Source organism: Bemisia tabaci, chromosome 3, assembly GCF_918797505.1.
Source record: "Bemisia tabaci chromosome 3, PGI_BMITA_v3".
Taxonomy (NCBI): domain Eukaryota; kingdom Metazoa; phylum Arthropoda; class Insecta; order Hemiptera; family Aleyrodidae; genus Bemisia; species Bemisia tabaci.
In genome coordinates, this window is record NC_092795.1 from 20303100 (window position 1) to 20330340 (window position 27241).

Here is a 27241-nt window from a genome sequence, read left to right on the forward strand (position 1 = left end):
GACAATATCGTCGCGCATCCACTGTTTACCACCAGCCGTGCGGCAGAGCCCCCGAGGAGTTATGAAAACCGAGCGTCGATGGTGACTCGAGTGATGTCAAAAAGCGGGTCGCTCGGGGGATGAACTCCTGCTGTCGCCCGTTATTGGGGGGGGGGGGGGGGTGACCGTTGCTCAAACCGCTGACAAACCAAAAACACAGATCATAGTTTCACATGACCTCACCTATTCTGCCGTGCTGAGGAAAAACGCCGTATGAACATTCCAGAGTTGCCAAATTTCCTTAGATAAAATGTTTATTTTTGAGGAACACTGGAAAAAAAAACTCATTTGATCTAGAGTCCAGACTCTTATGGCCTGGTTACACGCTCAAACCGTCAAATTCCGATCAAAATGATGACCAAGATGGCGGTCGAGAGTTATCTAGATTGATGAGTAAAAGTAATTAAAACAGCGTGTTGATTGAAATAAGCATGAAATAAGCACAGTTGTGTGGAAATCAGATGAAGGATGAGCCCCATAGTTCCATCATCTACCATCAAATTTTTGCAGGCCGCAGAAATGTGATGGTAGATGGTGCGCACCAGTCACCATTTGATCGGAAATTGATGGATATTTGAACGTGTAACTAGCACATTAAAAACATCGACAAGAAAAAATCTCTTGACGATTCAATCGGATTTTTGCTTAAATCAAGAACCAAGCCTCTTAATTTGAGCGACTTTCCTTTTGAGTCAAGCAAAAATCCGATTGAATCAAGAGTACTTTTTCTTGTCGATGTTTTCAAGAGTCTGGACTCTAGATCCAATGTGTTGTTTTCCCGTGTGAAATCATGAATATCTCAATTTTTTCAAATACTGCACTTATGCGCCTTGTCCTCCAAGCCCTTCATTTTACCTTCCTGTATACGCATAAAGAAACCGAAGCTGTGCGAAAGTTTAGCGGAGCCGCGTGGCAGCGGTGCGGGCGGGCGTAAGTGCGGAAACGCGAATGCGCGTGCGAGGCTGCGCTAACTACGTGGAAACTTATCCAGATGAGCAGATCGTGGGCAGGTAAACTGCCGCGAGAGCGAGAAGAGCGGATCCGCCGGGAGCTACCGCGGAGGTTACGCGCTTTTGATTCAGGGGGCAGTATATGGCAGAGGCACGGATGGTGAATGGTGAATGGTGGGGGTCTTAACCGGGATCACGCCACCTTGCACCGGAATTAGAATAAACAACCGCGGCAACAAATAAATAGCACTCTTGCCGGAGTATTTATGGTAGGCATCGCAGAAACGCCCCGTTGCCGCTTTGACCGTGGAATGCGCTGCTTTACTTTGATTCGTGTGAATATTTTGGTGGTTTCTTTCGATACGGCAACATTTTGGTGGTGTGTTCTGCGAGGCACCCGAGAAGCACTGAATTTTCGAGGAAGGAACAAGAAAAAAAACGTCATCTTAAATCATAAAAATTGAATGAGAAATCGACTGATCCTCAATTGAATCAGTGAGAACGAAAACACACCAACTCGGTAACTAAAAAATGCTAAATTTTCAATATAGAGAGTCAGTTTTCATAAAGGTCATTGAAGTTAAAGGATCTGTTCCAACTTGGACCTTTAAAGTATCCTTATGTACTTGTATTTCATCACGAAACATATTTTTCTTGTGCTAACTTCTCCAACTACAGAGCAGTTTTGCGTGGGGCTTGATTTTTTCATTTTTTCGAGTTGGAGTGTTTTCGTTCTCACTGAGTATTCAATTAGAGAATGAGCAATATATACTAATGCAGTTTACATATATTCGTAGAATTTCTCGGGATAAGTATACAAAAACGAAATCGTTAAAATAATTGCATTTTTTTTTCTTTTTTTTTTCTCTCAATCCTACGAAGAGGTCAGCTGCAAACGCATTTCATCTATTTTTAAAACACTCTCCGACAAAAACAAATACTCGGATTCATTTTTTAAATTAAAATAACAAATTTTGGGAACTATAAGTAGTGCTAACAATCTTCATGTAGGTTTTTCCGACTAAATACTAAATGCGAAGCAGTATTCTTTATGAATGTTCAAAAACGGAGGATTCTGCACGGCAATTTATGATACAAATATTTTACTTCTGGTGTGAGCGTTGAAGTATCGCTCGAAACTGAAGGCGTTTTCGATTGGTGCCAACACTTTGATGTAGCAGCTCATAACAACGCGTGTCTCGTACATCGGAGCGTACGTTAACTCGCATCCATTCCGTTATTTTCTTTGAAGGCGAGTCATATCCACCAATAGACAATACATTTTTAAAGAAAATTTGCGCTACACAATCCTACAAAGAATTAATTAATAAAAAACTAATATAAATTGATGAAACGATAAAACATAAACCGGAACACTGGTCATATTTTAAGGACCCAATGACCCAAATGTAAAGTGAACTTTGTCGTTTCAAACATTTATATTCCTCTTTTGTCGAAAAAGAGGGTTAAAACAAGACTATCAAACAACTGTAATCATACTCGTAAAAGATTGGAGATAGTATGCGAGATAGGTTTTCTTAGATCTTCATTTGAGCAACCTACTTGCATATTGCATAGAAAAAAAGCTCGCGAATGTGGACGATTGGAAAATGCGTGCTATGGTCTACATAAATTTTGCTTTGTTGAGTGGATCTCAGACTTTCAGACAGGCTTCTTGAGATTTTCGGGGAGGTTTTACTCAGAGGCGGATCCAGCAATTTGGTAACACCGGATTCCCTCCTTTTAAACCTATGTTAAATAATCGATTCTTGTCAGGGCAACCGGCCCCACCAAGAATCGATACATTCATAGGTTTAAATGAAACAAAACAATGCTGCCAATGGAGATGTTGCATGTGTGAGAACTTTGCGATTTGACTGTTGATTCTCATGCAAAAGTTCGCGAGGAACACGATGGTGCCACTGGTTTTCTCTGAAATCAACTCCCAAGCTCAAAAAAAGCTCTCAAGTTGAGGCCAAAATGGAGGGATATCCAGCGCTGTCCTTCCTTAGAGTCCACCTCTGCATCAAGCCAAACTCTCCATGCAAAGATAGAGAGCAAATACATTAGCATGGTTGCCGTGTTTTCAGTTCTGGAGTCCCCAAATAAAGTGGCAGCTCTGTCAATGTATTTGTTCCCTATTTTTGCATGTAGAGTTTGTCTTGATGTAGAGGTGGACTCTCAGGATAGCGTGGGATATCCCCTCCATGTTGGCCCCAACTTGAGAGCTTTTTTTGAGCCTGGGAGTTGATTTCAGAGAAAACCAGTGGCACCATCGTGTTTCTCGCGAACTTTCGCAAAAGAATCATCAGTCAAATCGCAAATTCCTCACACATGTAACATCTCCATTTGCTGGATCCGCCAATGGTTTTACTCACAAGATGTTTATACTTACTGATCCGTGATTCTCGTGCGCAACAGGCCTACCTATTTCCCTTAGTGCCAAGAAGAATAAAGGAAGGCTTCCAAGGATTTTTCAGGAGCTGCACCAGCTGGCTTTGCAGCGTTTCATAAGGGAGAAACGTGAGCCGTTAGGGGCGCGTTCGAGGGGGCGCGCGAGAATGGGGGGGAGGTAACTGATGATAAAGTCAATCATCGCGTACAAGTTAAGTGACGTTTAACTTTTATCTTGGAGCAGGTCAGTGAACTGCATTCGTTAGCGTAAGCGTAAAGTACGGAGATGTGTACAACCAACTTTGACTCCCACTTCGATCACAAACGTGCCCTCAGTGCTCCTTGTTCTCCTTCCACCGACACTCTCTCCTCGAGTCGAGTATAGTGAGGCGTGCGGCTAGCTGCCTTCGCTAATTTAAGCTTTCGAGCACGCTGAATAGCGTCGACCGTTGCCATCGGTGGCATGGAAATTAGAATTCGAGAAGAGGTGCAAGTACGTTGCGCTAGGCACAGAGGCGTTGTTTTTAATGATCGAACCTCGTAAATCAGCGAAAAAGTAGAGAGGTCTATTCCAGTGCCAAGTTATTTCTACAATCAATATCAACGGAGGTGTATCCTCTAGCAATGGTCCTCTAAAGGCTGTAGTTGAAGATAATGTCATGTTTTCCCTTCAAAACCCTAAAAAGAAAATGATTCACACTGCGGTTTCATAGCTCAATGATTAAGGCTAATGTCTAAAATTTTTGCTTGTCCCTTACTCCAAAATGATAAAATGATATGTAACTCATCCAAGCCGAGGGTATACTAATCTCATTTGGACCGCGTTAAACAGAAAGGAACCAAGCCACATCAGCTATTGCCAAATTCTATCGGGCAATTTAATTTTTTACATGAAAACGGTTGTGCGGATTTTTGTGCAAATTTATATGAATTTTCTCTATAATACAAAGCAAATTCCTTTAAATTTTCAAAAGAATCCGCAAACGTTCTCTCGTAAAAAATCAAATTCCCTTGTTAAATGGGCAATAGGTGATGTGGTTTGGCTCCTTTTGTTTAAACGCGGTCCATTTTTTTTCCTCCTTGTACAACTGCATCATGCCGTTGTGCCCCACACGAGGGAACGCAACTGCATTTACACATTGTAAAATTCAGACTCTTAAATTGAATTTTTATTGAGGAACTGTGTAGCCTTTTGTTGTAGCTAAACATTTTAGCGTTTTATTCTTTTGATTAGGTACACACAAAATTTGCAATTTGCTCACAGGACGTAACTGCCTTGCGATGAGCCCTGTCATCAGTATACCTACACGCTTTCCGGGGCTCTAGTGAACATGAAGATACGTTTTTTACGTGGTTCAGAGGAGCGGGGATCCACATGATGGGTGTATCTTTTCTGCGACATCTCATCTGACAGCGTTTTTGTAGCGATTTTGCAGCAACTTTTTTGTAGCAAATTTGCAATTTGCCGTAAGGACGTAACCGCCCTGAGATGAGCCATGTCATCAGTATACCTACATGCTTTCCGGGGCTCAAGTGGACATGAAGATACGCCTTTTTACGTGGTTCAGAGGAGCGGGGATCCACATGATGGGTATATCTCTTCTGTGACATCTCATCTGACAGCGTTTTCGTAGCGACGCGACGCGACGGTGGATGCTCGCCGGCAGGTGCCCAAAGCCCGAGCCGGCATGCCGCATGCCTTGGCCGGGCGAATTGAGCGGCGAAAAGGAGGACGAATGCATTATTAATGTTAAGCATGTGCTTATTTGCTCGGTCAATCCTCTCCGTCAACGTATTCGTTTCGCGTAAACAATAGCCAAGCCCGGCTCCCGGCTCCCGCTGCAACTGAATCTCCCCGTCTCAGAACCTTGCATATTTACTATCTCATAAGCCCTGATTTGTTAGTGTTCTTAGGGAGGACAAGGCTCATGGGATAGCGGGCGTGTTGGGTTTTATCGTGGAACGACTCGACTGAATACGTTCTTGGAGCCCGGCCAAGGCGCTCTCTATCGGGCACGGGCACCTCACGCCGAGAAATCGCCGAGACTCTTTGTCGTGTTCGGGACGAAAGTTGGACCCGGGGAGGCAGACCCCGCGGCTCCCTCCGCGCCAACGCCAACGGTAAGACCCATCTCCTCACTTTCCACCGACGCGCAGGTCTCCCGTGATACCCGAGACAGCAGTAGGCACAACAAATGAGGTTTTGGGAAAGTGTGATTTCTTTAGTATTGGCGAGGAGTATTGAACGTTCCTCCCTCTTTTTCATAATATGTGATCGTTTAAGAGGAAAGGTACAAGAGAAGAGGAAAAGTAAGGAAAAGAAGGAGAAGAGGAAAAGTAAGGAGAAGAAGGAGTAGAGTGCATAAAAGTGACAGAAAGAAGGAAAGAAGAATAAGGAGGAAGATGAAAAGAAGGAGAGAAAAAGAGAGGAATGAAATTTAAATAAATAAAATGAGAAAAAAGAGGAAGAAGAGAAGGATGAAGAGGAAGGGTCCAAAATATAAGTAAAACTTCTGTAGTGCATTCTTCTCTGTTAACTTCGTGTAGTGAGAAGAGTAAAAGCAGTAGTCAACACGTTAAACAAGACAAACGATTCTGATACCACTATTCAAACTCTTGAGAGCGCATATTGCCTACCCTCTCAAGTGAAGGAAAATTGAATGCCAGAAACCAAGAAAACAAAAATGGCAATATTAAAGACATTAGATTTTCCATAAGAACTATAGAGAATTGGACTCACTATATCATTAGATTGTCGAATTTTACTTTGAATTCGCTACCAAAATCACGGAAAAGGAGTGAGATATGGTAGTGAATCTTAAACGTCCACCATCTGATTGTTACATTTCATAAAAATTTCACATCCAAATTGCTTGCATTTGCTTTGCTAAGTGCATTTCTATGAGTTTCCGGTTCGAGTGAATGAACTATAAAATCTGAGCCTTTTTTTAACATCATGAATAAAGAAACGCTCTTGCGACTCAGAACAATACGAAGAGTAATGAACGAGTATACGATGTTAGGTTTGAGCCAAACATGCAACTATTTTAACTCCGAGGTGGGCCGAGTTGCATACGCTACATTTTGCAGGCGAAATCTGAGATTTCACCCTACAAGCGCGAAATACGGTTCTCGCAATAGAGGACAGGTTCGTTCAGTGTTTTCCTCGAGCGTATGCACTATGCAACCTGGCCCACCGCGGAGTTAGAATAGTCGCATATGTTGGGTCCAAACCCAACTTTGAATGTTCAAACATTGTTCTAAGCTCGGCGCTTTATTTAAATGTCAGTAAATCTTTCGAAAAGACATCTTGGTTGGTTTGTATTCCGTTATTTTGTTTGTATTGCTTTTTCCTTGTTAACTGAGGAGCCTAGAGGAATATTGGACGATAATTATCGGATAATTCAAATTTCAAAAGAGGTAATGGAATAAGACGAAATGAATTTTAAATAGAAATTGGTGTTCCTTAAATTAATTTTTTTATGGAGAAAAAGGCAGAAATAATACTTGTTCCGCTTTAATGACTTATCAAAAACGATGGATTTCAATTGCAAAACGCACTCAGACGCCTTTTTTCACCCTGACGTGAACATGACCAGGTTATACATTGATGGCTAAAGTACGAAACCACGTATCTCCATCGCAAGGTCTTAAAATCTCTGCTTGCAGGGCCGTATTAAGGGGGTGGCCACGTGGGCCGCGGCCCATGGCGGCAAATCAAGGGAGCGGCAAATTTTGCAATTTTTTTTTTAAAAAAAAAAATCGAATTTTGAAAAAAAAATTACAAACGAGAAAAGGCGACAAAATCTCTCATTTCCTGAGACTATAGTAATTGCTAATTTTGTTGTCTTTTAGTGATAAAAGAAACAGCACCTGAGAAACCAAACACGCAATTTGGGCTGGAACGGCGCGACTGAGAGAGAAATGATAACGAGGACTTGAGATGAAAAGGAGAAGCCCTCGGCGCGGCGGTCGGCATGTAACACATATTAGCGCCTACAAGACTGCACGAATACTTCACGCCTTGCATCAAACACAGTGCGGTCACTGCAGTCAGCGTGAAACGGATAGCGCCTACAAGAATGCATGAATACTTCACGCATTGCGCCAAAGACAGTGCGGTCAGCGTGAAACGCTTAGCGCCTACAAGACTGCGTGAATACTTCACGCATTGCGTCAAACACAGTGCAGTCTGCGCGGCGCGGCGCGGCGGCAGAAGTGAAAAGCATTAAACTACATCTATGTTTGTTCTTTCATAATTTGTTTGTTAAATTCTTATGAATGGAAGGCCTTGTCCACACAGAGGTAGATTTACGGAACTTAACTTTCGCTCAAAGTTCCGTGAACTTTTGCTAGTGGTGTTAACAGGACTTTCCCAAAAAATATGTCCAACACGAGTAAACGATTCTTATGCACCCCTCCCCCGCTGGCACGCTTACCTGATGGTTTTTATCGGTATTTCAAAACGAATGAGGAGGGGGCGGCAAGTAAGTAAATCCGGCCCTGACTGCTCGTAATTTATTTCTTTGAAGAGAAACAAGTCAACATAACTTGAAATCTCTACTGAATATATACTGCTAATAGAGTAGAAAAGTCAGGGAAGTGTTCAAGAAATTCAGTTGATTAGTTTTTGAAAGAAGAAATAATGCATGACTGGAGTCTACAACGGTGCAAACGGAGAAACTTGGTTTCGCACTGTGGCCAGCGTTATAAGTTTACATTGGTAGTATAGACCATAGCGATGAACATCGATTGACATGGCCGGTAAATCAGTCTTCGGGAATCGATTGCTTCCCACAATTCTGATCGGTGACACTTTAGTGACTTCGTGACTCCAGGTCAGACTCAGTCTATTACAATCGCCTTTGTGCGGCTCCGAGTGACGTCACGAGATGACGCGCGAAAAGCCCCCGTTTCCTGGCTCCCGACAGGAGGGAGGCTGCGGCAAGCCGGGGCCGCGGTGCGTGGAGCCGGTGTCGCAACGGGCCCCTCGGCGAGTGCAACATGGAGCATCGGCGAATCGCTGCCAGACTGTGCTAAAAACCACCATTATTCCCCTTTGAAACCTATGTAAAAATCTCAATTAAATGGCACAACCTGGCGACCTTGATCGGCGAGCGGGGACACGCGCTCCCCTCGCAAAGCAACAACCGCGTAACTCACGCCGAGGCGCATGTGTAGATGCGCGGTTTATGCGCAGCACCCTCCGTGGGCGGGAGCCGCGGTCGGGTGCCGCGCAGGGAAGACGACACGTGGCTCTTATTGTTTTGTTTTCTTACTTTAATTGCGATTGTTTTTATTGGTCAAGGGCATCCCCCCCCCCCCCTCGCCGTCCCCATGGGTCCCCGGTGGGGGCCCCGCTATGTTGGTGAGTTCTGCCATGCGTGACGACCAGGATTTGTTTCCTCCGACTATGCCGGACGTGGACCAGATGAGGCAGTCATCCCGCACGCCATGATGGACCACTCACAAGCGTTTTTGTAACGAGTTTGATGCGTGCGATGATTGCAACCACACTATGGGCCAATCAAGCTTTTCGCTTGTGGTAAGTAGATGACTGAACGTCGGTCAAACCACAAACCGACCGCTTGGACGTAAATCACTGAAAGACTTTATGTTACGTGTTCTCTCATCGAAAGTTTGCTCGAAAGATGATTTCTAATCACAGGAAAAAAATCGGTGTTCATGACAATTAAAGCAGTATGTAGACTCCACGTATGGTAGTCGTGATACATATCGATGGAGTTATTTTTATCGTCAAGCAATTTTACCACTGATTTGATGAAATTATCTCTGAATGGTAAAAAAAAACCATCATTGTTGATTGTTGGTTATATCTACCACCACTGATTCAGGAATTTTTTTAGAAACCACCTCCTTTTGAAATCACAACCTTTTATTTTTTACTCAGTGATTTCCAATGAACTCTTAAGTGAAATCTCTAAGTCCTGAGATCAGAATATTTACCAATAAAAAAATAAAATCCTGCTACTGGAGGTAGATGACAGATATTGAGATTTTCTGTTAAAAACAAGGATATACATATGTTTATTAATGAAATTTGAGGGAAAATATCAAGTTTATTTGCTAACACATATTTCTGAACGTATGATTTTGCTCAAAAAGATGTCGATTCTCTGTATAAGCTAAGCACTATTTTTATTTTCCTTTTATTTTTTAAAACGATGGAACAAAGCTCAATATCTCTCTCAGGCGCAAATTAATTATATTATTATAATTGTACAGTTCAATACACACACAACATTTAAGCAAGCGTAATATTAAATATAAAATAAGATTAGGACCTTTTTTGTGATCGTACAACTTTTGCTGTTGCACTAGGACACTCATAAATGTGTATTTAAAATTGATTATCTGCAAGCAGAGGTAAATATAAACCGTGAGACTGTTCACACCTGAGGAATGCAGCTAAACAAGGATTACGTTTATAGTCCAAATATCTCAAATGTGACTCGCAGCACCTACGTGATTTATCTCTCCTGATTTTTAATTTGAAAATCACGATTATTAAGATGAATCATGACTATTAAGAAAAACTATTAAGATGTTTGGCATGGAACTGGTTTCTCGTGTCGACCCGTGAATCTGTTCCCAGCCACCTAACTGAAAACGTATACACATGTGCCAATAAGACGTGCAACTCAAAGAAAATTTACGCTCGAGACTTATAGTTTTACAAGCACCGCGAATAGATCAGTCACTGAAATGGTCGTATTTATGCTAAAAGGAACTTTGTGCATAGGGATTGCGTGTAACATAGCTCCTTTTAGCATAAATACGTCCGAACGAGGGTGAAGTTGAAGGAGGGTGAAGGGTGGCGGTCGAAAAAAATCGTGACTTGTTCGACCTCGGAGCAGTGAACGTAGATATCAGCGACAATAGAGAAAATGCTAATGAGGTTTAAATTGGTTGATTAAGCGCGGATCCCCATTTGGCAAGTAGCGAGTGACTCGCCTCATCAGGGAAAAAGACAAAAGCAAACAGTTAAGCTCGGAAATCGGACTGGTGTACGGTATGATTGAGGAGGTATTTTCTTGGGTATAAAATACAACTTTTCTGCAGTAGACGCCTAGAATTTTTTTTTTTTTTTTTTTTTTTCAAAAATTCTTAAGATGCAGCCACAGTCAACCAACTTTTGAAAAAATGAATAGTTATTTTTAACGCAAATTCCGGTAGTTCTGAAGTGGATCTTCAGTACTTAACAGAACGATTCGATTTTCGATCGATCGATCGATAATTTTTGAATTTCAAGGCATTTCTTAAGAATATCCTATTATAACACCATGCTGTGGCGTAATTAGTATAATTTGACCAAGAAAAATGTTGAAGTACCTAACTTTATAAGCTCGCCCCGAGCGAATATCGCGAACCAGAAGGCAAACTGATTAGCGATATTCTCTTGGAGTATCCTTTCAAAGTATTTCTATGCCAAATTTTGTGCACTGGTACCTGATATGCCACAGCATGTTAAGATGCACAAAAATTCTTATGAATAGTCTAAAATCCAGAAATCATCAATTGATTGCTCAGCTATCAAGTCGTTCTTGTTCTCGAAAGTATGAACCAATCACCTAATTTTTGCAAGGAATAACACTCACATTGTACGGCTGGGGAGGGAGAGGATATTAATTTATTAAAGATGACTTTTGTCCACTACTTTCGGATACCAATCAACAGTCCCAAAACAAATATAGGAGCTGCTCCCTTGTCTTAGATGAACATGAGCGAAGCGCTCATATTACCCCCCAGCTTATGTACCGAGTTTTACCTATCGGTTCATCCGTAATAGTTACATATCAGTAGAAACGATGTTACGAATATAACAACTCTGAGGCGAGTCTTGGAATTACATCACCTAGATTTTAGGTAGGTACCACCCCTGGCCTCTTAGAACTAGACCCTGATCTGTACAGGGCTGATGGTATACCTACATCCAAAATCTAGATTATGCATGTACCTATGTGCATGATCATGATTATACCTATTTAACGACAAGAGCATAAGATCATAAATTATCATAAAAGTTGAAGGTCACCATGGGAAAAATTGTACTGCTAAGTACAAGGTGCCTAGTACTAGGTTTACTAACATCGGGCAGCGACATTCTTGCATTTTATCCTGAATCACCCTGTAGGTGACGCAGAGACTCGACGTTCCGGTAGCATTTTTACTGGGGATTAATAATGTCGTGGTCGGCTGTGAATTATGATTGTCACAAGCAGGAGCAGGAGCAAGTCCGGTCGTCCGGTCGACCAGTTCTGCTGTAGCCGCTACAGTACAAGTCTTTGTTCCGCCAGTTTATCGTGTGCCGACTCCGCCTAACACTGCCCTGCTAGAGGAAAACGCCGTATGAGCCTGCAGGCGTTGCCAAATTTCCCTTGATAAAACGAGAAATTCCTTGTGAAAAAATAATATTTTTCTCACAATTTTTCAGGTAATTTCGTTCGCAATTTCACCTGAAGTTCCTGAAAATTTCAAGGAAAAATGTTCATAACTTTCCTCAAAAATGAAAATTTTATCAAAGGAAATTTGGCAACTCTCGAATGTACGTACGGCGTTTTTCATTAGCGCGGCGGAACAGCCCCCGTGCCCGAGAACGTGGACTCCCAACATAATTAGAAGGGCTCTGTGCATGTCGCGCTGCCTCGGCCAAATAAATTTCCCCCTCGAAAGTCGCCAGGCGAGTTGCATTCAGTGGCGCGGCCTGATTTGCGATTTATCGATCGATCGCCCATTTAAACCTATGGAAATGTATCGATAAACAGGGTGTTTGCAACGAACTCCTTAACAATCGACTCTTTATCACAGCTCCAAATTGAGAAATATCGATAAATCGATCATTAACGCCTCGCCGCTGCAAGCGAGTTGCATTCCCGCTTGCTACCGCTTGCGCTTAACATGTATCTTCGCCAGTTTCTTAATTTTCCCTCCTGCATCGGGTGGAGAGGGGGGGGGGGGGAGAAAAATTCGGTACGCTTAAATACCGTTTTTACTTTCAGATGGAGCGATTTCAGAAGCTCCCCATATAAGGAATCATTGGAAGTGTCGAATGCGCTTCCAAATCCCCGTTGCGTTTAATGGTTAGTGTTATATCCTTCGAACACTTTGATTGTAAATTCATTGGTTAGATTAACATCGAGGAGACGTCAGACTAACATTATACTGACCTCTCTCTGCTCTGCAGCGTCTGCCACAGTCTTTGATAAGACCTTCCGTTGGCTATCAGACGGCCGCTGAGCCTTGCGAGAATATAGAGGATACAAAATGTGTTAATAGTACGAAGTTAAGTTAAGGAGCACGGTCCAACTTCGAGGTGCACGACGGCAGTTGCCAGTTGCCTTGGCCCCTTCAGGGCGCCTCGCCGGCCAGCCCGGCCTTACTTACTTACTTACTTACTTACTTACTTACCTATCTCATAGACAGTATGTGATGTCAGACGAACAGGGCAGGTTACAGCGAAGGGGTGGTTTTAACTACCCCTTGCTAAACGCGACTACGTTGAGCTTATTATTGACTGATCTAGCGTTCAAGGGAGCCGTAGAAATGATCAAATTTCATGGCATTTCCGTACCATTCTTGTAATTTTCAGTGCCAAAAAATAAGGCCTCCAAATGAGAGGGATGAGCGTATACAATTCATATAGACGTAGTCGAGGGTTGTAATTGCCCTTGGGCAGGAACCTTCCCCATGACTCAATATTTTAGTCATGGATGGTCCTTCTTCTGCGTTTGCTGAATATTTAAGTTCAGGGATCTACTAAGAACTTTTCTGGGAAATTTCTTAGGAATTTCCGGCGCAAAGCAACGTTTCTACACAGTAATCACTCATTATTTTGCTCTCAAGAGTCACCTGGTCTATTCCCGGGATTTTTCCTGTACCCGCTTCTACCAATTACTTTCGCGGGAAACTTTGATCCCTACTCATTACTTTCTGACACTCCTTCCCTCCGACATGAGAGATTTTTTTATCTTAGACCACCCTCTTCCCATAAAATATGTTCGGCACCATCACTCAAAATCCATAACCTGTGAATTCGCGAGAATATGACTAAAAAAGAGAGATTCAGGTTTTTGGAGCTCCAATTCGCAGCGTCTGACTAAAGTGCACGGTGCTACTTGGGGCGTAGGTTTAAACAAATCTACTTCGATGGCGGAGGAAAAGAAATGAGGCACAAAGAATAAAGGGTAAACGCCGGAATAGTGATTTCACGACCCTTGAATGCATTGCGACTACAGAGGCGCGTTGAAGTGAAGTGCGGAACAACATGCTCCACCATTGATTAACACGGCTACAGCCAGCGACAAAGCAGCCTTGCCTGAAAAAAGTCAGTAACACTGATGAACGCTGGTCTAGCTTTTAGAGAAAAAGGCAGTAGTCTGCGATTACCAGTCAAGAGGGTTGGCACAAATGGAACTCTTGCGCCCATTTTTACCTCTCTTTTTCGTAAAAGGAGGAGAGCAAGAGAGGGAATGAAACAATTTTTCTGCATGAGTGTCAGTGAAAGTTGTGAAATTTCGTTTGCATTGGCGGATCCAGCAATTTAGTAACATTGTTTTTTCTCCATTTAAACCTATTGAAATGTATCGATTGCCGGAGGGGCCAGGTGCTCCGACAAGAATCGATTATTTAACATAGGTTTAAATGGAGGAAATCCGGTGTTGCCAAATTGCTGGATCCGCTTCTGTTTGTTTGTTTATTTTTATATTCTTGATGTGTGTATGTGTATACAATAAAAAACTGTCCATTCGGTTCTTCCTCTGATTAAAAGAAATGCTTTGCTTCAAAATAAAAACAAGTACGTGTTTAAACTAAAGGTTTTCTTACAAAGTTTTCACGCAAATTGGAACAAATAAATCATACATATCCGTGGAAAATTTTTAAGCGATGAAATTATTTTACTGATGCCTGAAATTTTGATTTTTCTGATGGAACTTTTTGATGATAACCGTAGAAGCAGTCGGTGCAATTCTCTCAGAGCTTCAGCACTAAAAATAAAAATACAAATGTTGGATATTATAATAATTGCGAAAAAGCACAGAAACAAATTTTGAAAAATTTTTAGAGCACATTCACAGATATGATACACTACAAAATGAACTAGAAAAAACAGCCTTTTTTTCACATTCTAAATATTTTTTCTCAACTTCAAATCTGGATAGCAATAAGAAATGCGTAGCAAACTGAAAACTATTTCCAACTCATTTTCTTCCCAACATGCATGTAATTTGGTTCCTGTTTCTTGTTTAATTCAGTCGAAACGCATCCGTTCGAATTCACAATTCCATGCATGGCCAAAGTCTTCGAGAGCAATGAGAGTTAAACGGGAGAGAAAATGATCATTTCTGATAGTGTTATTTTTAGTCTCTGCCGGCTAGGCGACACTTCACCGTGAAGCCAGCTCCGGACGCGGTTATTGGCACATTTCATTAACGTGTCCTGACCTTATTTAAGCCTCTCCTCATTGACACCGACATGTTTACAATTGGACGGCGCTAAGCCAGAGCAACCTATCCTCGTCTCGTCTTGAGCCTCGCTGATATCGAACTCGCATCCAGTTTTGGCTCGAGCTGAAAATCAGAGAGACTCCTTTCGCGGAACGGCGTCCAATTGGACGAGTGCACTCGTTGCTGTTTGCTCGAAAGGCGCTCAGACAGTCTCTCCAGATTCCCTACCGAACTGACCTATTCTGTAGCCGTTGGTTCGAGCCGAGCAATTTATGGATCTCAGAGTTTTTTGTCGGAATGTGGCATCATTCTGCCTGGATAAATACCCTTGCTCCTTCCTCCCCTCTACAGTGCCAATTAGCTTCTTTGCGCTGTTGTCAGAGTGTCGAACAATCCAAAAGCACCGAGAAGGTGTGCCCCCTGGTAGCTTCGTCACCCAACCCCCACAGCTTGAGGATAGACTCTCGAGTTGCAAGGAAGGGAGCTTATCTAAAGCGTCATGCGTTTTGATTTTACATTATAGAATAAGATTTTTGTCGCTTCGAGGCGGCTGAAGACGTACCGCGGAAGGTACTAAATCTAGTTCCTCTAGTTACCCCTTTAAAACGGTTTGGTAGGGGTTGCTGCTTCGACAACGTAGCCTTTGTTAAATTAAGGAACGAAGGCGTGGCAAAGCGTAATAGGTATAAGACAGGAGGTCAGCGTTTCTGAAGGAAAGGGTTAATGAAAGTAATGAAAGATTAATCTTGGCTCCTGCCTGCCGCGGTGCGGTGCGGCGCGGGTGCTCTCAAACCATCAAATGGCGTTTCCGCAGCTGAAATTCGGTTGAGGTGATGGTATCACTCGGAAAATTAAGGCGCAGTTTAGCGCCTTATCGCACACATCCTCGCAATTAATTCAATTAACGGGTCGGGAAAAGGTGCCATGGAAACTGATTAAAAATAGCGAGGGAAACGTGGAAGGAGATGGGGTGGCGGATGTAGGAGGGCTGTGATTCAAAAGGCCGGGAGGAAATTAAGAAGGGAACGGATTGCATGGCTCAATGATAGCGAGGATCTGGAGCGGTGAATGGGGAGCTTTGATTGAAAGAAGTGCGAGATATGGTTGAAAGAGATGCATTTCAGCATTGAAATACTGTGGGTCAAAATATACTTCATACTTGACGAGCGCACTCTTCATACCCAGATAAGACATAATATTTTTACAATATTGGGCAAATATTGTCAGTACTGTCGCAATATTTACACAATACTGACAATATTTTGATAATATTATAATCAAAATTATTTTTTTAGAAAATATTTAGAGAATCATCATTTAGTATTTTTAAAAATAATATGTTTACCCAAAACATCATAAAAATATTTTCAAAATATTTGTATTTCAATACTGTAAAAATTTATATCGTGAGAGTATTTTTAAAATATCAGTACATATAATATTTATATTCAAAATATTTATTATATATTTTAAAAACATTTTAAAAGATAGTAATGCATTGGTAAGTATTTTCAAAATATTTTGAAAATATTTTAAACAATAATACTGCTATTCAAAATATTTTTAAAGTATTTTCGATATCCTAATCGGTATAAGTCATCATACTAAATGCCTGCCCATAACGAAAAGTATTAAACATAATAAGGCTTAGATTTAAGACGTAGCTCAAATGTGTTCTTTCTGAACAATTATCCATTATTTTCAACCTTATTATTCATAAAGGTTATTGCAGTTGTTGTCAAATTTAACATAATATAATATAATATATATTTTTTTGCCTCCCAAGAAATTGTTGAATTTCCACCTCCTTGAGGTCATTTTCAATGTATTTGCGCGTGATCTCAGTTTATTTCTTTTTTTGTTTCGTTTGTAGTTCATGTACTGTTGTGAATATTATCATTGAATGAGAATGTTATCATTCATTCACATTTGGTTGTTTATTTTTTATTTTTCAAATTTCAAATGAAACATTTAAATTCAACTGAAGAAGAAATTCTTGATCTCGTGTGCTTATTGGTCTCCTGTAGAACTTGCACTTAGTAGCTGTACAGCTGTGAGATTATGGCAATCGCACCTGCATAGTCTTTATGAGGAAGACATCAAACTGCAATCAAATGCAAAATGCATCTCAGAATGTCGATGAAAAATTTAAAGAGAAAAAAATAAATAAAATAATAGAATGGTGGAAATAATAGAATAACAGAGACAAAAGAAGAGAAATAAAATGAAGTAAATCAAATTAATGATAAAATGAAGTCAAAGACTAAACTGAAGTAAAACATTAGAGGGAGCAAGGAGATGAAGTAAAAAAACTGAGATGAAGAAAAAAATAAAGTATAAGGGAAAAAACTAAATGAGGTTAAAGAATAGAATGAATTTAAAGAATTAACTGAAGTCAAAAAAATTATGATGAAGTATTAAAATAAATTACAGTAAAACAAAACAAAGTAAAGGAATAAGAAGTAAATAATTAAAGAAAAAAAATGAAGTGCTTGAAAAAAAAAAAAAATAGAGTGAAGAAAAAAATAGAGTCAGCAAGGAAATAAAACAAAGTAAAACGATAAAATAAATTTAAAAAATATAGTAAAGTAAAAAGTAAAATAAATACACGGACAAATCCAGGCAGATGGAAAATATCCTAGTTGCCCGTCCAACTCGACGTTAAATACCGGTTTTAAGTCACTATAATACATCGTCTAGTGAAGCTCAATCGGTAGGGTCGTCGGTTAGTGTTAGGTAGGTCCCGGGTTCAATCCCCAAGGTAGATGAAAAATTTCTAATCTGCAAAATCGATTCAATAACATCCCAGTGGTTTCATTATTTTTATTTTTCATGGTTTCTAAAATTATTTCCACAATTAACCCTTTTCCACCATCCCCTAGCTGCGAACCCCTAAATTGATTCAATATTGGTGTAGTATTGTCTCAATATTGATATCCAAATACTTTCCCTTTGAAGTACTGGCACAGTATTCTCAGCCAAAGTATTGGACACAGTATTTATGCCAAAAGGAAAGATGGTGTACGATTTTAACATTGGCTCAATATTTAACCAATATTGGCCCAATGTTTGCATAAATACCAAAACAATATTGTTTAAATATTGGCTAAATATTCCTGTCTTATCTGGGTATATTATGACGAGTTATTAATTCTAGTCAAATAGAGCAGTCCGAAATTAAAGTCTGAAAAAGAGCAGGGATAGGACTTTATGAGAAAGCCGCATTTACTGAGAAAAAAGCATCATGATCAAATGAAACAAGAAATATACGTGAGTTTCCAGTGCCCATTTTGGAAAATTGAAAACTTACGCTCATCAAAAATAAACGATTTGGTACATTAAAGTAATGAATCATGCAGAGGTAAGACCTCTTTTAAATAAGGCTGCAAACGTCTGTTTTAAGGCTTTGAATTTGTTGCATAAAATCATTAGATAATGAAGGAACAGACCTATTGTGCATACTTTTTTGGGGAGTTTTGTGGCTTCTTTCCTTTGTTCAAATTTTTTAGGAATCTACAGCCACTCGTGCATACTTAAATATGGATTCACAAAAAAGACGTTTCTATTGTGTCATTTAATTGATCGGTCTCACAGTGTAAATGTAATTTGAAAGATGCAGTTTTTTAAAAAAATTTAAATTATTGTATTATGCATTGTGTGAAGAACTGATAACTACTTAAAGAACGCAAGACTAGTTTGTGCGTCAAAAACATTGGTGGGTTTTTCTCTGAATTTATTTTTATTTGATTTTTTGGTATTTAATTTCCTGATTAACGAAAAGTTCGTGGTATTCCCGAATTCTTGTTCTCTAGGGTAGTGTATTTAGGGCTCAGTAGTGACTGACTGACTGTTACCCAGCAGGCAGCATATTACGTAGCCCCACAACTAACAATAAGTTGCTTCTACGAGGTTTTAAACGTAGCGTTACAATCCGGATTGAAACAAGCGAACAATCCTCCGGCCGGTGGAATACGAAAGCAATTAAAGAGGACGCAGCACCACAACTAACCAAGTTAGCGCTGAGAAATGTAAAATGCGTAATTAGTGACTTAATCTTAATCCCTATGACACGAGTTCGAGGCGCAGTGAGGCGGGGTGGACTGCGGCCTAAATCCGAAAAGTTGGCTAATTTGTCCGTGTTAAGGATCTAACTCGGATCCCCGCAACTCCTAATCTTTAAACTTTGTCACCATGAAAGATGCATGCGGCCCCTAAGGGATCGAGATTACTCTCGCAGTGACGTTTTCTGGCTAAATTATTGGAGTAATCATGATAGGCATGAGGTATCAGAGTACAAGCGGGATCGTTATTCCTGCGAAAATTAGTTTTCCGTAACCCGCCGTACACGACTCAGTTGACCACAGGAGATTACCCGGGCCCGAAGTCATGTTAGTGAAGAAAGCCTTTCCTCTCATTGATATCGCACCTTCTCCGACCGTATCTCTCACATCTTCGTTTCCCCTCATTGCAGCATGCATCAAATTGCGATTATCCGGAATATACGATCACGTGCCTTATCTGATCGAATCCGTCGCCCACTTTTACTGATACGGAAGACAAGACTTGTCTCACTGGGTCAACAGTCGGTTAGTTTAATTTCATTTCGAAGAGGACAGAAGACCCATTGCTCTAGGCGCCCTGGCCCTGCTGATATCTAGGCGCCAGTGTAAGGCGCCATGCAAGCAAGGGGGGGGGGGGGAGGACAGTCGTTTGTGGATGAAATATTTTGCTCTTAAAGAAGCTTTCGTGAATAGTACTAAATTATGCTAATGAAGATTTTTATTAAATTTAAAATAATCGTATTTACTGTCTCAAGCAATGAGTTTCTTCCAATAATGTGGCCAATTCAAAGAATAAATCAATCAGGAGAAAACTCCTAAAGAGGGATGTAAGTTTTGTATCTTTGAAATTAAAATAATTTATATCATCAGTAGAGGAGTAGAAATGAAACAGAATTTAGTAAAAAACCCATAAGTCAACAGAAATGTAAAAACAAAGTATAACAAAAATACATCAATATATATACCAACAAAATAAAAAAGTTGAATCCAAAAGCCTTTCGAAGATACAACCTAGCTCCATATGAGATTTCTATATTTCATTTGACCTAATTGTAGAAAAATTGAATAAAAATTAATAAAATCTTCTACGCTATATTTTACACGCCTGTCCTTGAAGATTTATTGAAGAAATCTAAATCCTCAATATTAGTTAAATTTGGTCGAAAGTATCTCGCCCATTGTTAGGAACCAGGAGGAAATAATGAGAAAAATAGAAAAAATTATTTTTTTCAGGGTGGACGGTGGGCCAAACGTTATTCATAGCATATCTCGGGCAAACTTAACGTTAATTTATTTCGAAATTCAAAAGAAAGAGACATCTAAAGTGTAAACGCGATACAACTATTCTCGCAAGATGGATTGCATATGAAAAATGTGAGACGCGATGGCGTGAGTCGTGAACTCGCAATGCCCCGCTCTAGTTTAAAGCAACATTACGAATAAGACAAACGGAAACAAACTTAACATGGAAATAGAGGGAGGGAAAGGATTCGCGTTAACGACGGCGGAGAGATACAACTATTCGTACTTGATGGACGTCCGTGCTGCATCTGAAAAATTGAAGGCGCGATGACGCGAAGCGTGAGTTCTCAATGCTCTGCTATATGCTGTCAATGAGGTGTCGCTCAGATTCGGGAGAAAAGTTAAAAAAGAGGCCCGAATACGTATTTCCTGTTTTCGGCTGTGTTGATACTCGTTCTTTCTTCTTTTTTTCAGCTTCTTGCCTGATTCTTTTTCAGGATGGATTTTTAGACCCACGTCTTAAGCTCGTGTAAACCGCAGCACTGACGCGGTTCTCATGGAAATAATGGTGCTTGGATATGTCTAGTGGCTTTAATTTTTTATGTTTTCTTAAATTTTAGAAGTCTGTCGGTCACTTCAATACTTTCAATTTTACAATTTTTACTCAGTACGATTAATAAACTTTGAACCTGAAAATAGCGTAAACTTGTGCTGCTTTGCCAAAATTTTCTGAACCCCTCTCCACGGAGGGGATGCCCCATCAGAAAATATCACATTACGCCCCTTTAACCAGCCAAGGGCCTACGCCCTCAGATGCGAGCCAGTCCGACCCTGCACGATTGTGAATTGAAGTTGAGCATTGGGAGCTCTTCTCGCAGCAAATCGGTGGCTTCTTTTGCTGGTAACGAGGAGTTCTTTTCCGTAAGGGTGGTCTCCTTAAGCAAAACTTAGTCTGTAATTTTAATGCATCTCTTTCGTAGGAAACTCAAATCGTGATAATTGTTAACAAGTTTTGTCAGTCAAGCAGGAGTGAATTTCAGGCTTTGGCAGTAAGCCCAGTGTTAGTTTTGATCAAAATATGTAACGAATCCATGTAGTAGAAGACCCCAGCCAAATTTTTCAGGTTTTTTCAATAAAAGTTCAGCATAGAATACTAGGGTATGAAGTTAGTCATATTGAAATTATGAGCATAAAGGCATGGGCTATTATTATTTCTACTTAGGAGGTCTAATTTCACCATTCCAATTTTTCTCTAAAGTTTTCGGTAATTTAAGAAGAATAATACAATTTCTCTTTCTTTGCTTGTTTTCAGAAATACTCATCAAAAAACACTTAAATGATAATGATCTGCTTGAGAATTTCACCAAAAGTTTGAATAGAAAAGGAAACCACAGTATTATCCAGAATAAATTTTGGTGGCCTTCTCTTGCCCCAAGGGTGCCTTCTGGATGATGCAAAGCAGGGACAATAGTTAACATTATCATTGTTAATAGTCCCTATTTATCGATTTAAATTAAGCTAGAGTTTAACAACTCGCCCATTCAAATTTTTAGTTGTGTAAATAGTTAATATAAAAACACATATTAATTTGTAGTTATGTTCATCATACAAAGTTAAAAAAAGTACTTTAGGGTGATCTGGTCAAGAAAAGGTATCGCTGGTGATACTACGGAATCATATACCTCAGATTGCTTTGTTGGAAATTTTCAGGAACATGTCTTTTAATTTTTTCAAGGATGACTGAATATCGGTATTCCACGTAAGGATTAATCATTAATGGAGATGTTGCATGTGTAAGAAATTTGCGATTTGACTATTGATTCTTACGTAAAAGTTTGCGAAAAACACGATAGTGCCACAGCTTTCCCTGAAATCAACTCTAAAGCTCAAAAAAAGTTCTCAAAGTTGAGGGCGTAATGAAGGGGATATCCCACGCCATCCTGAGAGTCCACCTCTACGTAAAGACAAACTCTCCATGCAAAGATAGAGAGCAAATACATTGACAGGGTTGTCACTTTACTTAGGGACTCTAAAACTGTAAGCACGACAACCCTGAGGGTTGCCGTGCTTTCAGTTACCCTGCTAATGTATTTGCTCCCTATCTTTGCATGGAGAGTTTGTCTTTACGTAGACGTGGACTCTCAGGATCATTACAGCCTCAACTTTGAGAGCGTTTTTGGAGCTTGGAAGTTGATTTCAGAGAAAATCAGTGGGACTATCGTGTTTCTCGCGAACTTTTACATAGGAATCAATAGTCAAATCGCAAATTCCTCACACATGCAACATCTCCATTAATCCATCTCCATGTTAGGCGTTAACATTTAGCGTCAAATCTTTGTCACTAACTAAACCATCAAAAAAAGACGGTCAAAATGCCAAAAATGGTCTCCAAAAATAAAAAAAAAATCTGAACACGGCGGACTTTATGGTATAGACTAGATAGTTGACTAGCTTCTATGTAATTTGTATTGCTGAGTTCAAAATTGACCTTGGTTTTTTTGCGATGACCCATTATCTTCCCACAAAATTAGGTTTCTCAAAAAAAAAGTGGAATTTTTCGTGGGGATATTCAATTTTGATTCAATTTTTTTGGGAAAACGGTGCATAATATTTCTGCCGCCAACCCTTTACGGGACGTCCCCGTCGCCTCTTCCCAGGTGGTATCCAATCCAAAACTTGTTTGGGCAACCTCTCCTCCGACATTCTTTGCACATGTCCATACCAGCATAACTGCCTGGACACGAAATATTTATTTAAAAAATAAAATAATAGCGAAAATTTTGAGTTACAGCTAAAAAAAAAATCTAGTTATATGCTATTAATATTTGATAGCTTGCCCTTGGCTGTAGATGACCTACTGCAGGCGCTTAAGCATGAACCTAACTTTTATTTTCAAGATCCATTTCTCATTCAATCTGTCCACGTTGTGGCTCACACCTCTCAACACTATTACGGTCAGTGGCGTGGCATGCTTTGTGATATATCGATTGATCTCCCATATAAACCTATGGAAAAGGATCGATAGACAGGGTATTTACACCTTAATAATCGATTCTTTACCATGGCTTCAAATGGAGAAATATCGATAATCGATTAATCACGCCTCGCCACCGATTGCGGTGTGGTGAAGAATTGGAAACAGATATGGAACCGGAGGGAAGCCTCAAAGACAGCTATCACCGACTGGCCCGACCGAGGAGACAACGATGAAAGTAGGGGAAAGAGGAAAAAAGCAAGAAAATAAACGTGGGATTCCCAATCGCTGATAACTGATAAGTCGTGAATGTAGAGTCGCTACGAGAGATATTATTCTGTGGCCACTATAGCGGTGCACTAAAGTGTATGGCGGGTTACGGAAAACTATTTTTCGCAGGAATAACGATCCCGCTTGTACATGGACATTTTGCCATGTATTATTCTTCCACTTCGCCTGCAATTTTTGATGTAGACCAAAAAACATCTTCCGTGCTTCTATGGTTGTCTATTTGAATATTTGTCGTCTATTAAAGTTGCTTCGCGGTAAACACGAGCTGCTGTCACACGAGCAGTCTCATTATACAATCCATGAAATTCGCGGGCTGTAGGGACAACTTTGAGCGCATGCGCACATTGTCCGGCTGTGCAGTTTGGACTGCTCGTGTGATAGCAGCTTTCGGCAAACTCGACTAACTTATTTTTGGCGCTTTTTATAATAACTTTTTAATAACCTCAGTTCGAAATATTTATTAATGTATAACACTATTAGAATCTGTGCACCTTCCTTCTCATGGTGTTAATGATTATGTATTGTTATACGGCATTTTTAAATAAATGTATTTATCCAACACGACATACTTACAAGCAAAAATACAATCTGCGAGTAGAAATTTTGCGATTTTAAAGTGTAACAACGTATTTCCATCCAAGAAACTATAAATTTCGCGTGCGTAAGTTAAGGGCTCGCTATAACCTCATGCTTGATCGTAGATATGTATACAAATTTCACCATGAAAAGCTTGGTAGATCTGAAGAAGTGCCATGCACCTTACATGTCTACTTAGGTTTTCCTCCTTAATGATGCACAGAAAGAGTATCCATAAATTTCTAACAATGGCTCTTGTCCCCATAGAGCCAACCCTAGACCAGCCCTCGTGTACTCAAGAGCAAGCTTGTTTGCCAAGATATTTTATCCGGAGTGCGTAGAGCGTCCATAAATGTTGCTTGGCAATTAGGAGAGCATTAAAACAGAGTAGTCTACGAGTGGCCTTTCTGACTCTCAGCACGATGTCCAGCTAGGTTGCCGGATTTCCAATGGAACAATCCTAACTATATTTCAGACGCATGCTTTCATGCTTAAAACCAATTTTGTGCCTTGCAGTTGCGTTTGCAAAAATCTTTTGAGCATCCCTAGTAGCAGAACAAATTTTTGTTTTTCTAAAATAAGTATAAAAAAAACATATCTGTTATCTAAATGATCGTCTTATATATAAAACGTGTAACGCTTACATAAAAAAAATCAAAGTTCAGACCTGACCGTAATATATGAAAAATGATAAAAGCTAGATAAGGTAATTTTTTTTATACACACATTTTTTATTTTTCTATACAACGCATGCATACGAAAGTGTTAAAAGTGAACATTTTTATGTAACGATTATATAAAAAAAATAGGTCGATCATTTTCGTTAGCTTTTCGCGAATTAGAAGAATTTTTAGTATGTTCGCGAAAAGCTCACGAAAATTATAATATTTTTTTATATAATGGTTACATAAAAATGTTCACTTTTAACACTTTTGTATGCATGCATTATATAAAAAAATTAACTTTCGTACATAATATTTTTCTTATCCTTCTGTGGTTCTGCTACTAGGGATAGACGCCTTCAATAGCAAGATTGGCAGCAGATGTAGCAGGGTAGAAACTAAGACTTGGTATAGCATATTTCCCTCCCATTCAAAATCCTTAATCTTTTTCTGGATCATAGGGGTATCTATTTGTCCAAATTCCAGCCATAAAGAATGTATATAATGTCCATAAACCCTAAATTTCTTTGTTTTATGGAAGGAAAGTACATTTTCAAGATCTGCTGAGCAGAGAATCAGCAGTTTGTCTCGGAATCGTTTCAAGAATTTTAAAGTTCATGGTGATGGTAAAACTTGTAAAAAATAATAATCAACTGCAAGGCTTCATTTTCTCAATTTTGACAAGAAATTTTTGTAAATTTTTAACTTCATGAAAATCCTAAAAAAATCCCTCACACTTGAGGTCATTCCAAATGAGGCGATTGGGACACTTGAGGCATACGTGCGGATATATTTTGTAGCCCTATATTTTTATACAAAGAGACTCTGAATTTCCCGAATAAGGTTGAACTCTCATTCAGAACAGAAGTGCTCCCTCATGACTGTTTCAACTTTGGGAGCATTTTTTGAGCCCAGAAATCAATTTTCAGCAAAATTCAAGGCAACTCAGTGTTTCCCGCAACTTTTGAGTAGTCAAGGTCAGCACCCTAATCACTTTAAGGTTTCCATAATTCGACACAATTAGGTGAAAAATAAACTTTACTTAGAGAAGAAAAAATATTTTTCCGAGTTTATTTGGAGCTAAGCCGTTACCGAGAATATTCGTAAAATTTAAAGTGAAGTTTTGCATTCTGTCGACTAATTTCCCATTAAGGTTTTTTTTTCCTTCTTTTTTTCTGCGGTGTGTATATTGATCAATTAACACCTTCAAATTGGCGCTCGAAAATTTCTCATGAAAGCGCGAGAGAAATGCCTATTTGGTTTTCTGTGTGTATATTAGCACACCCGACACTATTGCACACTATCTAAATTGGAATGAGAGTTTATTTTTACACTCATTGTCAGTGAGGAGGCGAGAACCGATACCTAGTTTTGGATGAGACAGACAGCTTAACAGATAAAATTTAAGCTTATTGCCTTTCGGCAGGTACGACAGAAGCTCCTCTTGCTAACTTGTGGCTTTAATTTCAGCTAGGACTAAATCTCACCTTATATCATCACCAAATTTCACATCAATTTGTAGGGCAAAAATTATACTTAGAGCAAAAATGAAATTAAGAAAGGGGTATCAAAATCTCTATAAACTAAACAATCTCAACATTTTCAAAATCGATTTGTCTCAAATTTCACTTCTTAGTAACTATACTTATGGTGCATCAGTGCATCACACCTGTTTCATGAAGACCATTTCATAAATTTAGAGAGCCAGTGGAGGTATTTTCTGGAATGACTATCCTCTTTTCCCCTTATTTGGCAGTCCTAAATTCCGTCTAAAATTGGTTCATGATTTATGCTATACAAACTCCCTTTTTACTTGTAAAATGCGGAAAATTTGAGATTGCCATAAGTTGACATCATAATTGTTGAAACCGGACCCTAATTCATTTACACTAGCGGCTTCCTTCTCCCCTATATGCGAAAAAAAATTGCGAGAATTGCTACAGAATACTGTGCGAGTGCTTGCAGCACATGTGAAACGTTTCGCAATTTGGAACTATAAATTCCGACTCTTTGGAAAAACATTTATGTGCATAGGGAAACTAATGGCACATACGTTGTTTTTAAACCGGGCTAGAATTCATAGTTCCAAATTGCAAAATGTAGTCCAGATAGCTGAAAATGAAATGATCCATCCGAGAACAAAACTTTCACATCCAACATTAACGGAAACAGCACCCATAGGAATTCACGATTCATGACGTCATCCATTACACGATTGCACGTGCCACGATTCCTGTCACTTGGTTTCATCAGTAACGCAAATCGAGCAACTATTTCAATTACAAATGCACGCAACACTACTCGACGAGGACAAGGTATGCACAATAAATGACGCCAGTCACCCTTTTTCTTTTCAAAGGGCATTATCTTTTTGAACATAAAACGTGAAAACCCAACGTTTGTACAGTTCTTCATACTTTTTTTTTAAACTTCAACCTCGAACAATCTAAGAAAAGTAACAGGCGCACTTTACCGATAATAAAGGTCTGGTTGAATGCTGTGCTCATGCATATATTTTGCGTGCTATTCCAGGATTTCCAGGTACGTAACACAGTCTGCACCCCCTTTCGTGCATGCCACCGTCCGG

General features: G+C 39.8%; 1 protein-coding gene across 1 annotated transcript in view; it reads left to right on the top strand.

The window, feature by feature from the left end:
- The window catches only part of Sesn (Sestrin), a 511698-nt gene that overhangs the window by 172327 nt on the left and 312130 nt on the right, over positions 1 to 27241 (top strand). The window lies entirely within an intron of this gene.